A 17032-nucleotide genomic window follows, 5' to 3' on the forward strand; every position below is an offset into this window, starting at 1 on the left:
CCTGCCGATGCAGGGGACACGAGTTCGTGCCCCGGTCCGGGAAGATCCCACATGCCGCGGAGCGGCTGGGCCCGTGAGCCATGGCCGCTGAGCCTGCACGTCCGGAGCCTGTGCTCCGCAACGGGAGAGGCCACAACAGTGAGAGGCCCGCATACCAGAAAAAAAAAAAAAAAAAAAAAAAACAGCCTCGTAGCCTTACATAGCCTCAAAATAGTTCCCATCAAATAGTTATTTAATAACTATAAAAGGTTAATTAATTAATTTTACAGTGAAGAAACCTGGCAGACACCTTCTCAACTAATGATAACTGCTAACTAACATCTCTGGAAATGGGACAAATCAAAATTGTGTGCTCTCCTATTACAAAACACCTAGGAGGATGCAGCCCCAATTCTGCAGTCCTGCCAGACAAACCCAAACTGAGGGACATTCTACAAAAGTAACTGGCCTGTTCTCTTCAAAAATGTCAAGGTCGTGGAACACAAAGACAAGGAACTGTTCCAGATTGAAGGTGACCAAAGAGCCACAACAAGCAATGCAACCTGTGAGCTTGGGTTGGCTCCTGGGCCTATAAAGGACATCATTGGGACAAGCGGCAAAATGTGAAGGGGGTCTATGGATTGGGAGGCGTACGGTAACAACGTTCACTTCATGACTTGGGTGGGTGTACGGTGACTACACAGGAATGTGTCTTTGTTTTTAAGAAATACACAGGGAAGTATTTAGGGACAGTGGCTACAATCTGTTCCCAAATTGGTGAGAGAAGAAAGAACATGTGTGTGTGGTGTGTAGAGAGAGACGAATGTCACAGAACATTAACGTTTAGGGAATCTGGTGAAGGGTTGGCACAGGATTGGTAGGGACCCCAGACACTCCAACCACACAGTTCTGGTCACACCCACTGGGGGCAGCTCTTAAGACAACCCACTTGGGCCAGCCAACTGGACTGAAAGGCGTGTCAGTAGTGCCTCTTTTACCCCAAATGCTAAGTGGCATTTGATCATCTATGCCAAGAGTAGAGACCAGGACACCACAAACTCCTAAGGGGAAAGGCCGTGTCGTTTATCTCTGAACCCCACGCCCACACCACATTTAGGCTCTTATAAATGCTCAAACATTGGGTGCTCAACCAATATGTGTTGAATACAAGCTCCTTATGTGGGCCGAACAGTGTCCCCCCAGATTCATGACCACCAGAGCCTTGGAATGTGGTCTTATTTGGAAATAGGGTGTTTGCAGGTGTGAGTAGTTAAGGTTCAAGATGAAATCACACTGGATTAGGGTGGGCCCTAACTCCGGATGAGTGTCCTTACAAGAGACAGAAGAGGACACGCGGAGACACAGAGAAAGCCATGTTAAGATGGAGGCAAGATTAAAATTATGCATCTACAACTGGGGAACACCCAGGATGGCCAGCAGCCCCAGAAGCTGGGAGAGAGACCTGGGACGGGTTCTCCTGAGTCTCCAGAAGGAACCAACCCTGCCCACACCTTGATTTTGGACTTCTGCCCTCCAGAACTATGAGAGAATAAATTCCTGTTGTTTGAAGCCACCCAGTGTGTGGTACTTTATTACAGCAGCCCTGGGAAATGAATATATTCCTCAAAAAATATGTAAAATGGCTTTGTCAACAATACTAAAATCTCACTTAACATCTTTACTTAATTAAGGTAAATCACTTTAACATATTCGTATCTCAGCTAAGTTAATATGACACAGCATCTTACACCACATACCACATAAGCATCGTTTCTTTATGACACTGAGAGGCTCTTAACCTGCCCTGGGAAGAGTAGAGACTGTCAGAGGTGCTCGTTGGATTTTTTTCCTTAAGAGACAAACTGACTTCTAAATTACTGACAGCCTACTATATGAATGGCACAGTTTTAGACGTTCTAACATGTTACAAATAAACCACAATAAAAAACTTCCTGGAATAGGGGTTAAAATGTGGGAATGAACACGATATTTAATAGGCATGCATTTCCAGCCATGAATCATACCACACACACAGCACAGTGATATGTAAACCTCTCATGTAGAATTGGGCCATGTGAAACTTTAAAATGCAGTGAAGTGGCCCAGCTGGCCACCGTTACTAAATGAGCACAAGATCTCTGTGATTTAGGGTAGAGACAGTACACACATTTGGATTAGAGGACTGGAAATAGTTAAACTACGCAGAGCTTCTGCAGAAAACACAGTTGCTGTTTTTTCAGTTTAGTCAGTGAAACATAAAATAATATTGATGTCTGAGAAGGGCTTTCGATGGGAACAGCAGCTCACATTCATCAAGAGAGCACTTACCCTTCCTCCAGAGCATTTCACGTGGAGCCACAGGTCTATTTATAACGGCTGGCACAGGGCACCACAATGGGTGATTGTATTGTGCAGCTGTTTGTGTGTATCAAGAAGGGTGGCCGTGGACAGCCTGCACTTTGATGTTTCCCTTTTTTGGAGATTTAAAATAACATTTTAAAAACTGCCAACCAGCAAGGTCACGAAATATTTTTGGATGGCACGGGAACGAGTGCACAGTCGCGGGCCCTTCAGATCGGTGGCCTGGGACTCAGCCAGCGAGCCCGATTGCACAACATCCGCCACCGCTGGCTTTGCAAGTTATTTGCCTGGGAGCGCTCACAGACTACCTCTTCCTGGTAATGAAAGTGCAGTTGACACATTGGCAGAGGGTCTCCCTGACAGGGAGGACCCAAGGGGATGAGGATTTCCCTGGCGGCCTTGCTTCCCGTAGCAACCACTACCTCCAGGCCTTTTCGCTGCCCTCACCCCACAGCTCCCCCAAACCCAAGCCGTACCAGCTGCATTTTCTCCAAGCGCTTTCCACTGACATATCACGTATTTCTCTAAGATGCATGTCCGTGTTTCAACTCCCCCATCCTACACGTATGGTCCATAAAAGCAGGGACAGGGCAGTGTGTTTGTTTTCTTCACTGATGGATCTACAGAACCGAGACTCAGGCCCGGCATGTAATATTTGCCGAGCGCATACTCGTAAAGTGACTTAATTTAAGTAGCAGAGACAGTGGTTTCAGGAAGCACATGCGAATCCTGAGGACCAGTCCAGAATTCTCCCCCCACCACAAAGATTCCAGTTTTGTTCATACATTCACAGCCTGCAAAAACAGAAATGGACTTCATAAAATACTTGACTTCCTCAAACTGTGGTAGGACGCAAAGACTAAAACCTCACAGGGCCCAATTCTGAAGTCATATTCATCCAAATTGTATCTCTGAAACTCTTAAGAACACTGCTCATCCATCCGACAAACCTTCCTGCTGGAGGTGTTAGACTTGGGAAGCACTGGTGCTAATGAAAAGTGTGGCCCTAATTCAATGAGTATTAAAAGCATCAAGTTACGCAAAAGGGACACTGTATTGTGTACAACAAACGACTCCTGAGATTTTAGTCTTTTTCAGGGTTTTATCTCAGTATATCATGAAAACCTAACGATTTTAGGTAAATAAAATTCAACTCACCACTCAGAAATTCTGGAAGGTCAGGAAGAGGCAGAGATCAGGGCCCCAGTGCAAGGGGAGGGGGCACAGGGCAGAGGGAGGAGGGGACACAGTCCTGGGGGATTCTACCGAGCCTTCCTTCCACGCTGTACAGGCACAGCCAGGCTCAGAAAGCTGGTTCTACTCAGCAAATTCACAGGTGAGGAAGCCCTTAGACATGCTTTTTTGGGGAAAAATTCACTAGCGGAATAAAGGTGTGGCTTCCTAAATGTGAGTACCTCTCTATCAAAGATGCTTGAGTAGCGATAAAGCCCCCTGCAGGTATGGGCAAGATGACTGGCTTACTGAGGACCCCAGGCAAACGGCTTTGAAGCTACTTCTTAACCCTTGATGACGAGCAGTGTTTGAAACACACAGGCAGGGAGCTCTCTGTCAGGGCTTGGGAATATGAAAGTCGACAACAAAGAGAGAGCAGGTCAAGTTCCCCCACAGAGTCTTCTTTTCCCCCCAGAGGTCATCTTCAGAAAAATCCGCGATACCCTGGATTCTTGAATAATTTCCTCAATATCAGAGCTCAAAACATTTACAGAATACCTGCCTCATGCACAGCTGTTTTCCTACCTGCACAAAAATTCTGTGGCTCCAAAGCAAATTTAAAAGGGGTGTTAGTCCTCCCAGCAGTCAGAACCAGCCCTCAATGTAAAAAGCAGCATTCTGGGGCTTCCCTGGTGGTGCAGCGGTTGAGAGTCCGCCTGCCGATGCAGGGGACACGGGTTCGTGACCCGGTCAGGGAAGATCCCACGTGCCACAGAGCGGCTGGGCCCATGAGCCATGGCCGCTGAGCCTGCGTGTCCGGAGCCTGTGCTCCGCAACGGGAGAGGCCACGACAGTGAGAGGCCCGTGTACCGCAAAAAAAAAAAAAAAAAAAAAAGGAGAATTCTGACCTCAAAATTGGTCTCCTGGGAACACTGGGAGGCAGCATATGATCCACGATGACCAGGCCAACAGACGCCCCAATTCATCTCTGCATCAACAGCAGGCATTCAATGCCACACCCGCACGTAGTGGGTCCTCAGGAAACGTGCTTCATTGTTATATGGAGCACAACGAAGGCCAGAGAAATGCAGAGCTTTACATGCTTTTATTATCAGTCCCACAAGCTGACAAGCAGTCCACACCCCCCTTGCCCAGTCCCTACCCCTGTGATTTCTGAAATTGCCTCACCACAGCAACCCCCGCCCGCTTCAGGCCTGGGATGAGATGAGCACCAGTCCAGGAAGACCTGCTTTGAGGGCCACGGCCAGTGCTGACGCAGGCCTGGTTCCAGCAGAGTTCCACCTAAGACCTCAGTTCTTTCAGGTCACCTGCACGGATGAAACCCACCTCAACCTTATTCTGCTACTATTTTACATCTATCATAGGTTTCGGCAGATAAAAATAACATGATTTTTTTAAACTGATGCTTGTTTTCTCATTTAAAAGGCAATATATATATATAAATTTTTTTTTTTTTTTTTGCTGGAAATATCTAACAAAGGGAAAAGTATAGGGTAATGAAAAAAATTAAGATGATCAGCAACCCCAACCGGAGAGATCAACCCACTCTTAACTTCCTCACTTCCTTTCCACCATTTTTAAATAATAGCTTTATTGAGATAAAATCCACATACCATACAATGTACCCATTTAAAGTACAGAAGCTGGTGATTTTCAGTGTATTCACAGAGCTGTGCAACCACTGGCACGGTTGATGGAGAACGTTTTCGTCGTCCTAAGAACAAACCCTGTGCCCTCCAGCAGCACACGCTCCTCCTGTCTGCCCAGCCACTGGCCTCCTCCGCACACCTCCCAGCACCAGCCCCGCTCCTCAAACCCGTCCTCCAGCGACTGCACTTCCACACCCTGCCCTGTAGGGAAGTCTCGACTCCACTCAGAGGTTTAACTAATTCCGAAGCTGCTGAGAGAACATATGAGGTCCCACTTACGATATCCTCTCCTATCTGAAATGTCATTGTTAAGGGGTGATTCCTTGTTAGTAAAAAAAAAAAAACTTTGATGACGACAAGGACTACAGGAGGAGGGACGCGGAAGCATTTGCTCTGCGCTCCAAAGTACCAAGCACTGTTCCAAAGCACATTACACAGAGAATCCCTCTATATCCTTCTCACCGCCCAGTACAGCACGGACTGCTACCAGCCTCACTGCAGAGATGGGAAAGCCAAGGCCTGGGAAAACCAAGGTCACAAAGGCTTAGAAAAAGAGAGCTGAAATTTGAACCCCGAGCAGTGTGAGACCAGAGCTCAGGCCCTTAACCCTGCACCACGCTGCCTCTTCCTTCACAAAACTCTCTAAAATGCAGTCATGCCAGAGTGACATCACAGGGGAAATGACTGATGGGCACTTTCCTGGAGAGCCTGGGAAGAGATACGCTCTCGATGGGATAAAGGACCGGGGGTTGGGACACTGTAGAGAGGGGACTAGACAGGCGAGCGCTGTGAGAAGTGCAGGCAGAATTAGGGTTACTTAAAACACATAGATCTTACCAGTCTTAGTATTTTGTCCTTGCCAGGAGAGGGCCCCTAGTCTCCTTTTAGTCAAACTAATTATTGCTAATTAAGTTTACCTCCTTGAATCAAGGAGCTAAAAGTCCCTGAATTAAAAACCGTGTGGCAAAGGGTAAGGGAATTGTGTGGTGAGGGGATACAACCAAAAATACAATGACTAAAGTAAGGCTTTGGTCTGGAAAGCAATTCATTAACCTATCAGCAGTGGCTACCTTTAAGGATGGGAACAGTGAATGCTTTTCATTTCCACTTTATACATTTCATACTGCTGTGTTTTTATAACAAACTTATACCACCTAGGAAGTTGGGGGGAAAAAGATATAAAAAGGCAGGCTGGGGGGAAGGGAGAGAACTTCTGTAATAATAAGTGAGAAGCTTGGCAAAACTTCTCCAAAAGCAATGAAAAACTGGACAAATTTGTCAAAAGCAACCATTTCAGGAATGGAAATCAACTGAAGGCATACAACAAATTGAGAAGTATTCACTCAAAAATAACTACAGAACCTTACATCCCAGCAGTGGATCTATGGCATTTTAGTCTGGTGTGCTCCACCCCTCACCCCAGCTCCATCAACAGTGTTGGATCCACCAGGGCAGGACAAGCTGTGAAAACTGATGGCTCTGCTGCTGGGGGGGATGACTGATGTGGAGTAGAGCACATGCCCAAGGGCACTATCATAAACAACAGTGATCACAGAAAGTTATACAAGGCCAACATCTCCGCGAGCCTTAGGTCACAATACTGACTGGGATAAGCAACAGACCAGCAGACTAGCGAAAAATACATTACGTACATGCAAAAACAAGAGAGCCATAGTGGGCAAGGATAAGCTCCCACATGTCTCTGGTGTCCTCAAAGGGTACACACATGCAGGAGAGACCGGAGAGGGCCCTAGCTATCTACTCATCCCTGGCTGAAGTGAGGCCTAGCACCTGCACAGAGGAGGTAAAAGAAAGTCTGGCAGAAAGTAAACCAAGGCAGATCTGTAAATGGCCTGAACTTTGAGTGCATTCCTCAATGCAATCTGTGTGTGCACAGATCCACTGCAGAAATGATGAAGCTTTGCCAGCTTAAGGTGTTTAAACTAACTCTGAACAATCACTGGCTAACCATTATGCTATGCTGACCCAGGGGCAACCCTTAGTAAGCCAGGCTTAAATATAAAAACAAGAAAAAAAAAATGAACAGGATTAGCAGCAGCTGCATACTGCTAAGAAGAGAGACTCTACAGAATTAACCAGGCATGTCACAAACAAAAAGCAACAACAACAAAACTTGATTTTGTCACGGGTGATCAGAATCTAGAGTTGTTATATTACGCGACCTAAAATACCTAGTTTAAAAAATAAAATATGAGACATGCAAAGAACATAAAAGTACTGTGAACTATACTCAGGAAACTATACTCAGGAAAAAGAGCCATCAATAGAAACTCTAAGGGGGCCCAGATGTGGAACTTAACAAAATTCAAAGCAGCAATTATAAACATGGTCAAAGAAATGAAGGAATCTGTGTTCAAAGAAAAAAGGAAAGTATGAACACAACAACTCATCATATAGAGAATATCAAAAAGGAGATGGAAATTATAAAAATAAACCAAATGGAAATTTTGGCTTCAAAAGTACAATAAATGTAGTGGAAAATTCACTAGAGAGGCTCAATGGCAGACCTGAGATGGCAGAAGAAAAAAAGCAGCAAAGTTGAAATTATCCAATCTGATGAAGAAATAAGAAAGAATGAAGGAAAATGCACAAAGCCTCAGAGACATGAGGGATACCATCAAGAATATCAACATACATGTAAAGGAAGCCCCAAAAGGAGAAGACAGAAAAGAGCAGAAAAAATATTTGAAAAACAAAAAGCCAAAACTCCCCACATTTGATTTTTAAAGAATTGATCCTCAGGGACTTCTCTGGTGGCGCAGTGGTTGAGAATCCGCCTGCCAATGCAGGGGACACAGGTTTCAGCCCTGGTCTGGGTAGATCCCACATGCCGTGGAGCAACTAAGCCTGTGCGCCACAACTACTGAGCTGCGCTCTAGAACCCGTGAGCCACGACTACTGAAGCCTGTGCACCTAGAGCCTGTGCTCTGCAACAAGAGAAGCCACTGCAATGAGAAGCCCATGCACCGCAATGAAGAGTAGCCCCTGCTCGTCGCAACTAGAGAAAGCCCGCACACAGCAACGAAGACCCAACACAGCCAAAAATAAAATAAATAAAATAGATACATTTATATTAAAAAAACTCAACAAATGAATTAAAATAGAACCCTAGAATATATCTACTTAACACAGAAGAAGACAGTAAGGAGCAACAGAGGAACAAAAAAAGATGCAAGGCAGAGAAAACAAATAGCAAAATGGTGAAAGTAATCCAACCATATCAATAAATACACTAAATGTGAGTGGGTTAACCACTCCAGTAAAAGGCAAAGACTGTCAGACTGGATAAAAAATAAGAACAAAGCAACAAGGATTTACTGTATAACACAAGAAATTATACCCAATATCTTGTAATAACCTATAGTAGAATATAATCTGCAGGAAAAAAAAATGAATCACTATGATGTACACCTAAAACTAACATAATATTATAAATTGACTACTTCAATAAAAAATAAGTTAAAAATTAAAAAAAATTTAAAAATAGAAACAAAATCCAAACATATGTTGGCTACAAGAGACATAAAAAGGTTGAAGTAAAAGGATGGGAAAAGATACTATGCAAACAAAACCATAAGAAAACTGCAGGGAGATGCATGAGGGAAGGGATGTGGGAACATATGTATATGTATGACTGATTCACTTTGTTATAAAGCAGAAACTAATAAAAAAAAAAAGAAAACAGCAATAGTCACACAGAAGAAAAAAGAAAACTGCAGTAGCTATACTAATATTAGAAAAATCAACTTTAGGACAAAAAATGTTGTTAGACAAAAAGAGAAGTTTTTATAATGATAAAAGGATCAATTCATTAGGAAAATATAACAATTATATACACATAAATACTTAAAACAGAACCCCAAAACACATGGAGCAAAAACTGACAGAACTGAAGGGAGAAACAGACAACTCAAAATAATATTTTAATTGATATAACAACTAAACAGAAAATTAGCAAAGATATATAAGGCTTGAACAACCAACCTGACCTGACATCTATAGAACACTTCCAGCAACAACAGTGGAATACACATTCTTTTCACATGCACATGTAACATTCTCCAGGGCAGACAATAGGCTAGGTCAAAAAAAATAAGTGTCAATACATTTTAAAGGATTAAAATCATGTAAAGTATGTTGTCTACCACAATGTAATCTAACTGGAAATCAAGAACAGAAAGAAATTTGGGAGAGCCTCAAATATTTGGAAATTAGAAAACATATCTAAGTAATTCAAGAGTCAAAGAAGAAATCACTTCAAACTGATTGAAAATAAACATAGCAGATCAAAATTATGGGATACAGCTATGGAAAGTACTGAGAGGGAAATTTATAACTTTTATAAAAAACCTGTAGGGAAAACAGAAAAGTCTCAAGTCAATAACCTAAGCTGCCACCCTAAGAAACTAGAAAAAGTAAAGCAAATTAAACCCAAAAGCAGTAGAAGGAAGGCATGAATAAATATTAGAGTAGAAATCAATGAATTAGGAAAAAAAACAGAGAAAATCAATGAAACCAAAAGTTCATTCTCTGATCAGGAACAAGGCAAGGATGTCCATTCTCACCACTTCTAGTCAACATTGTACTGGAAGTTCTAGGCTGTGCAACATGGCAGGAAAAGAGAATTTAAAATATACAGATTGGAAAGGAAGAAGTTAAATTGTCCTTATTCACATATGACATGATCCCGTATATAGAAAATCCTAAGGCATCTACAAAAAAAAACCTACTATAATGTGAGTTTTAGCAAGTTCACAAGATACAAGATCAATATCCAAAAATCAACTGTATTTCTATATACCAGCAATGAACAATCCAAAAATGAAATTAAGAAACAATTCTATTTACAACAGCATTAAAATTAATAAATATTTAGGGATAAATTTGATAAAAGAAGTGCAAAATTGTACACTGAACAATATACATTATTGTTGAGATATTAAACAACATCTAAATAAGAGGAAGGTGACAGACACTGTGTTCTTAGATTGGAGGACTCCCTATTGTTAAGATGGTATTTCTCCCTATATAGAGCTACAGATTCAACACAATCCAGTAACTTTTTTTAATAGAAATTAACAAGAATGGCCATGAGTAGATAACTGTTTGAAGCTGAGTTATGGGTACCTGAGTTCACTGTACTATTGTCTTCACCTTTGTATGCTTGAAATTATCCACAACACGGCGTTTTTTTATTAAAAAAAAAAAATTGGGACTTCCCTGGTGGCACAATGGTTAAGAATCCACCTGCCAATTCAGGGTTTTGAGCCTTGGTCTAGGAAGATCCCATATGCCGTGGATCAACTAAGCCCATGCAGCGCAACTACTGAGCCTGCTCTCCAGAGCCAGAGAGCCACAACTACTGAGCCCGTGTGCCACAACTACTGAAGCCCGCGTGCCACAACTACTGAAGCCCGCATGCCTAGAGCCCATGCTCCACAACAAGAGAAGCCACCGCAATGAGAAGCCCACTCACCACAACGAAGAGTAGCCCCCACTCACTGCAACTAGAGAAAGCCCACGTGCAGCAACGAAGACCCAGCGAAGCCAAAAATAAAAATAAATTTATTAATTAATTTTTTAAAAATTAGCAGAGCTTCTTTCTTTTTGCTAGATGGGATGCTGCCCAACTCATCAATCACTGAATAAAGCCAATGAGATGTTTAAAATTTTTTTTTAAAAATTACCAACTAATTCGGGGCTGCCTTAATACTCCTCACTCTTCACCGTCTGCTTATATCACTCACCTATAGGTTGATCCTTGCTCGGAGTCCACACTTAGTACACATGGCTAGTGGCTGGGTGGGTGGGGAAAACTAAGAGGGCAAATACACAGAGTGACAAAGGAAGAATAAGCGAAAGATCAGAAGCATTAGTGACAGGTGTTCCTGTAGTCTAGTCTGTCACCAAACTTCAATTTTTGGCAGTTTATAGCCACTCCACAACCGCACGTGTCAATCTCTAATGATCCACTTGCCAGACTGGAAGCTACCAGAGTCGGCTACAAAATGCCCCTCTATTGTTATGTCAATTGCACAGTAATTTACTTGGATTTGAGCTAAGTACAAATTAGTGGTGCTCTAAGATCAAAGCATCCAGGGCTTTAACGTTGTCATCTTCACTGCCTTGCCCCACCCCATCCTGTCTGGAACACCTGCACATTCCTTTCGCTTTCTATTCCCAAGTGCACACCCTAAAGCCCTGGCCGAAAGGGAAAGAAAGCTGTGTTTTAGTTTCCTCCCAAATATTTGGTGCTTTCCAATTTTCTTTCTTTCTTCCCTAATGGAATAATACTTGACATTTGTTACGCATTATTCACCTCCTCTTAAGATCCTTACAACACCACCACAGACAGGGAGGGTATTAAATCTAAAATAATGGTGAAGTCCAATGTCACATAGCAGCATAGCCTCCTGTCCAGGCCCGTGACTTCAACAAGCGGGATGTGTTTTTCACTTCGTGCTGCTGCCTCCCAAGGCACAGGGGCACTTCCTAGCAAGAGATAAGGGGGGCCTATCCTAGGGATGATGGGTAAGAACTTGCCCGAGTATCTGCGATGGGCAATTGGGAAGTTCCATCTACATCTCATCATGGAATCCCCCTTACAAATTTATAAAAATATACAATCTTGAAGTTTTAAAAAGTATTAAATATTTCTAATACATAATACCCCATAAATCTTTTGTCTGGAAAAAAAAAACACACTTGGTTTTCTCATCTTGGTCTACTACTGCAAACTTCCCTCTACCCCTTGACTATATTTTAATTTTCTCTCCTTAGGCTAGAGCAATAGTTTTACTTTTTAATGACAGAGATCATATGTCCAATAACATTTCCATGAGACCCATGAAGAGGTGAATATCACTCTTTAGAATAACAAATAATTCATATAAAAAAACTTAGCTTCAAATAGGAGCAATTTCAAAAATGCCCAGTTAAACATAATCTTGTCCATCCCAACTTTCTCATTTACATACAATTCAAAGAAAGAATTTGCTTTTCCATAAATTTCCATTTTCTTTAGATGCAGAAAAGATTCTTTATTACATCAAAGCAAATGCAACTTTACTATTCAGTTTCCTTATCTGTTTGTTATACAATTAAACTGAAATTCATCACCTGAGACAGAATTAGAGAAAACTGCTGCTGATGCTTAGCTCTCATGAAAAAGAGTTTTAAGAACTGACAACCTTTTCTTTAAAATTAGAATAACGGGTGGGAGGGGAGGGGATGAAAAAAAACGCACCCCAAGTTAGAAACGTGAACTCCTGGTCTAAGCACAGGTTTTTTTTCAAAAACTGGATTTATGAAACAGATTGAAACAATATTTATAACCAACATTACTTCACAAGCAGAGTAAAATACTAATTTTTAAAATCCTTCTTCTTGTACCATGGCTATTTTTGTGTTGGCCAAGCAAGTCACTTCCTCTCCCCAGGCTTCTAACAATGAACATAATCTGACAGCATTACACACACCACAACTCCACTGCAGACCAAGAGGGTTCTGGGTCAAACCCAAGACTTAAGGTTCAAATTAGGATAGTTATCAAATTAAGATAGTTCTGGCTCAACTGAGTCATCCTGCACAGGCAGCTGAGTCAATTCAAGGCTAAAATGCCTGCTCTGGGGTAACCCTGTGCATCCCAGAGGGCTGTACTTAGGGTCTGTCCTAACATAACTGGACCCCCAGAGGAGTTCCAAAACCAACACAGCCTCCAGGTGACCCTCATAGCAGGTTAAGTCAGGTCCCAAGCTGACCAAGAGGACAGGATCTCCACCACCAGCAGTGAGATGTCATCTCCCTAGACACACTCTTCCTCATGAGCTAGTGAGGAAGTATGCAAATATTTACTTTGTGAGTTTGTACATCTTCACTAAGTGAACAGAATCAACTCTCTGGACCTGTTTTCGGTGACTGAACTAAGGCTACTGTTACACCTTTGGTGAAAAATTGATTCCTTCTTTCATTAAATAGGCTAGAGGGAAAAAAGGTAGCAGAAACAGTTTTTTCCTCTTTCACTTTTGAAATTTGAAGGTGTTTAAATAAGAATTTTTCTGTTTGTGGGGAAAAAGTCTTTGGATATTATGATTTATAATTCAAGAAGCTTAAGAAAGAAAGAATGTATAGAATGTGATACTTTCACACCAGGACACATCTGATCCACACCCAGTGTAGAGTCAGGTTTATTCTGAATTCACTTTTCCTCACCTATGCCTTCAACATGCATTTCTGCCACTTAGGGTAATTCATATAATTTTTTTTAAATTTTAATAGTTTTTTTGCTAATAAAAGTAATACATGGGCTTCCCTGGTGGCGCAGTGGTTGAGAGTCCGCCTGCCGATGCAGGGGACGCGGGTTTGTGCCCTGGTCCGGGAAGATCCCACATGCCGCGGATCGGCTGGGCCCGTGAGCCATGGCCACTGAGCCTGTGCATCCGGAGCCTGTGCTCCGCAACGGGAGAGGCCACAACAGTGAGCGGCCCACAAACCGCAAAAAAAAAAAAAAAAAAAAAGTAATACATGTCCATTGTAGAAAAAAACTGAAAAGTATAAAATATAAAATTAGAAGTTCCTCTTGGGGCTTCCCTGGTGGCGCAGTGGTTGGGAGTCCGCCTGCCGATGCAGGGGACATGGGTTCATGGCCCGGTCCGGGAGGATCCCGCGTGCTGCGGAGCGGCTGGGCCCATGAGCCATAGCCGCTGAGCCTGCGTGTCCGGAGCCTGTGCTCCGCAGCGGGAGAGGCCACAACAGTGAGAGGCCCGCGTACCGCAAAAAAAAAGAAGTAGCGAAGTTCCTCTAATCCCACCCTAATGACAACCACTATTTATAGATTCAGATACATCCTTTCATGTGTATCATAATCTCTGTGTATACATACTCTCAAATGCATCGTTTTATAGAAAATGAAATCTTGTTTCACCTATGGTACAGTTATTTGCTTTTTTCAATGGATAATTGATGATGGTTATTTTGCCCACGTTGGCACACAGAGATCTACCAGTTTCATACAAATACTGACAAGTATTCCACTATATGGATAGACTGACTTAATTTACACTTGATAGAAACTCAAGTGATTGCCAGGGAATTCCCTGGTGGTCCAGTTGTTAGGACTCTGTGCTTCCACTGCAGGTGGTGCAGGTTTGATGCCTGGTCAGGGAACTAAAATGCCACACAGTGTAGCCAAAAAAAAAATAAAGAAACTCAAGTGATTTCCAGTCTTCTGTTGTTACAAGTAAGATAGTAAACTAGATCCTCCTAAATTCATCTTTGCACACTTACACAAGTATTTCCATACGGTAAAATCCTAAAAGTAGAATGGCATGGTCAAATGGTAAAATTTGGAAAGATATTGCCACATGCCCTCCAAATAGTTTTTCTCAGTTTGTACTTCCAAACACCGATAGTGTTTCAGGGCACCTGATTTCCCTGTCCCCTCACCATCAACAACTACAACCAATCTTTTAAATCTTTGCAAATGAAAGAGACTAAACATTTCTTATCATGCTCATTTCAGTCTGCTCTTTTGATTATCAGGGAGATTGTGCATTAGGTCCTCCACATTACCAGCTATGTGACCCTGGCAGGTAATTAATCTCTCCATGCCTTTGTTTCCTTCTTTGTAAAATAAGAATATGACTAATGTCTTTCTCCTCAGGGAACTGTAAAGATCTAATGAGGACAGGCATCTAGGACACTTAGCACAGAGCCTGACACACAGTAGGAATTCAACAACATTGTTGAACAATGAATAAATATCATATTCTATCAGGGAGAGTTGCCAGAGTAATCTCAACAATCACCACTGCTGGGAATTTGAGTGCTGTTCACTTTTTGCTATTATCAATTGCACTATCTTTGGGAAAACTGCGCTTTTGTTTTTTCAGAACCATTTTCTAAGGCTATTCTCCCAAGATTTAAAGAGTGTTATAGTTCTTGCTTCTATTCTTTAGAAAAAGTGAACTAGCAACAATATGCCACCCAACGGGTTTTATGATTTTTTTTCTGATTTAAGAAGTAAATAATGGTGCTTCAAAGCATTCTTATTTGTATTCTTTAAATTGCTAATAAGGATACACATTTTCCATATTGTTCATTATTCATAGTTTGGAAAATAAGCCTTTATCAGTTATAATTTTCATGTATATATGTTCCTCCAAATTATGACCTGAAAAAACCCTTCTTTTTCAAGTAGTAACTGGAAAATTGCATACCATCAATTTATAAATAAACATACACACATCTGTATTTCCTATATGTGACTTTTCCCTATCAGTAAAAAAAAAAAAAAAAAAAAGACATGTTAAAAATTTAAATAACATTATCTTATAAATCTTATATAATTTCTGAGCTCCACTTAATTTCTGAAAAATAACCAAGGAGAAGGTATTTTTAGAAAGCTAGAAAGAGTGTCATTCCACATTAATAAAAATTAAAGCCAAGATAAGTTACAAAATCACAACTTTTCTTGAATCCAACAAAGAGGTAATGCCACAAGGCAACCAAGTAGCCTAAAGTCCTAGACCCCTCTCACACATGGAGAGGAAGGACAGGTGGATTGTCCTACTAGTGGCAGAGCTGAAGAGAAGGACATGCCTCCCATACAAATGGGATCTAGTAAGACAGATGGACAACATGCATGACCAGCATGAAAATTAGAGCAGAGAGATGGAAAGGATGAGAAAGAATCAAGTGGAAATGACAGAAATAAAAAGCACAGCATCAGAGGTAGTACCAGAGACAGATTCACCATAGCTGAGGTGAGAATCAGTGAGGCTGAGAACAGGTCAACAGAATCCCAGAAGAAAGAAAGAATGGAAGGAAATATTTGAAGAAATACTAGCCAAGAATTTGTCAAACATAATAAAAGGCATCAAACCACAGATCCCAGAAGCACAGAGGACCCCAAGCAAGATAAATACCAAAATCACATCACATCCAAATTGATGAAAACTAAAAATGAGGAGAAAAAATTTAAAAGTAGCCACAGCTGGGGTAAAGAAGTGGGGAGACTACATTCAAAGGAACAAAGGAGAAGAATTAGAGCGGACTTCTCTTCAAAAACAATTCAAGCTGGGCTTCCCCAGTGGTGCAGTGGTTAAGAATCCGCCTGCCAATGCAGGGGACACGGGTTCAAGCCCTAGTCCAGGAAGATCCCACATGCCGCAGAGCAACTAAGCCCGTGCGCCACAACTACTGAGCCTGCGCTCTAGAGCCCACGAGCAACAACTACTGAAGCCCGCGTGCCTAGAGCCTGTGCTCTGCAACAAGAGAAGCCACCGCAATGAAGAATAGTCCCTGCTTGCCGCAACTAGAGAAAGCCCACGCGTAGCAGCGATGGCCCAACGCAGCCAAAAATAAATAAATAAAACAATTAAAAAAAAAAAAAGCAAGCTAACAGACCCACAGACTTCGAAAACAAACTTATGGTTATCAAAGGGGGAAGGTGGGGGGGAGGGATAAATTGGGAGTTTGGGATTAACATATACACACTATTATATATAAAACAGACAACCAACAAAGACCTACCTATAACACAGGGAACGCTACTCAATATTCTGTAATAAACTATATGGGAAAAGAACCTGAAAAAGAATGAATATATGTAGATGTATAACTGAATCACTTTGCTGTACACCTGAAACTAATACAACATTGTAAATCAACTATATTCTAATATAAAATAAAAATTAAATTAAAACAAAAACAATGCAAGCTAGAAGCCAAAGGTGTGACACCTTTGAAGTACTGAAAGAAAAAGATCAACACAAAATCCTATACCCTGAAAAAATATATTTTAAAAATTAATGTGACAGGAAGAGATT

General features: G+C 41.8%; 1 protein-coding gene across 1 annotated transcript in view; it reads right to left on the reverse strand.

The window, feature by feature from the left end:
• The window catches only part of ADCY9 (adenylate cyclase 9), a gene marked incomplete at its 5' end in the record, with an annotated part of 124964 nt that overhangs the window by 77435 nt on the left and 30497 nt on the right, over positions 1 to 17032 (reverse strand). The gene's annotated exons all lie outside the window — the stretch shown is intronic.

The sequence above is a fragment of the Hyperoodon ampullatus genome (assembly GCF_949752795.1).
Source record: "Hyperoodon ampullatus genome assembly, chromosome: 14".
Taxonomy (NCBI): domain Eukaryota; kingdom Metazoa; phylum Chordata; class Mammalia; order Artiodactyla; family Ziphiidae; genus Hyperoodon; species Hyperoodon ampullatus.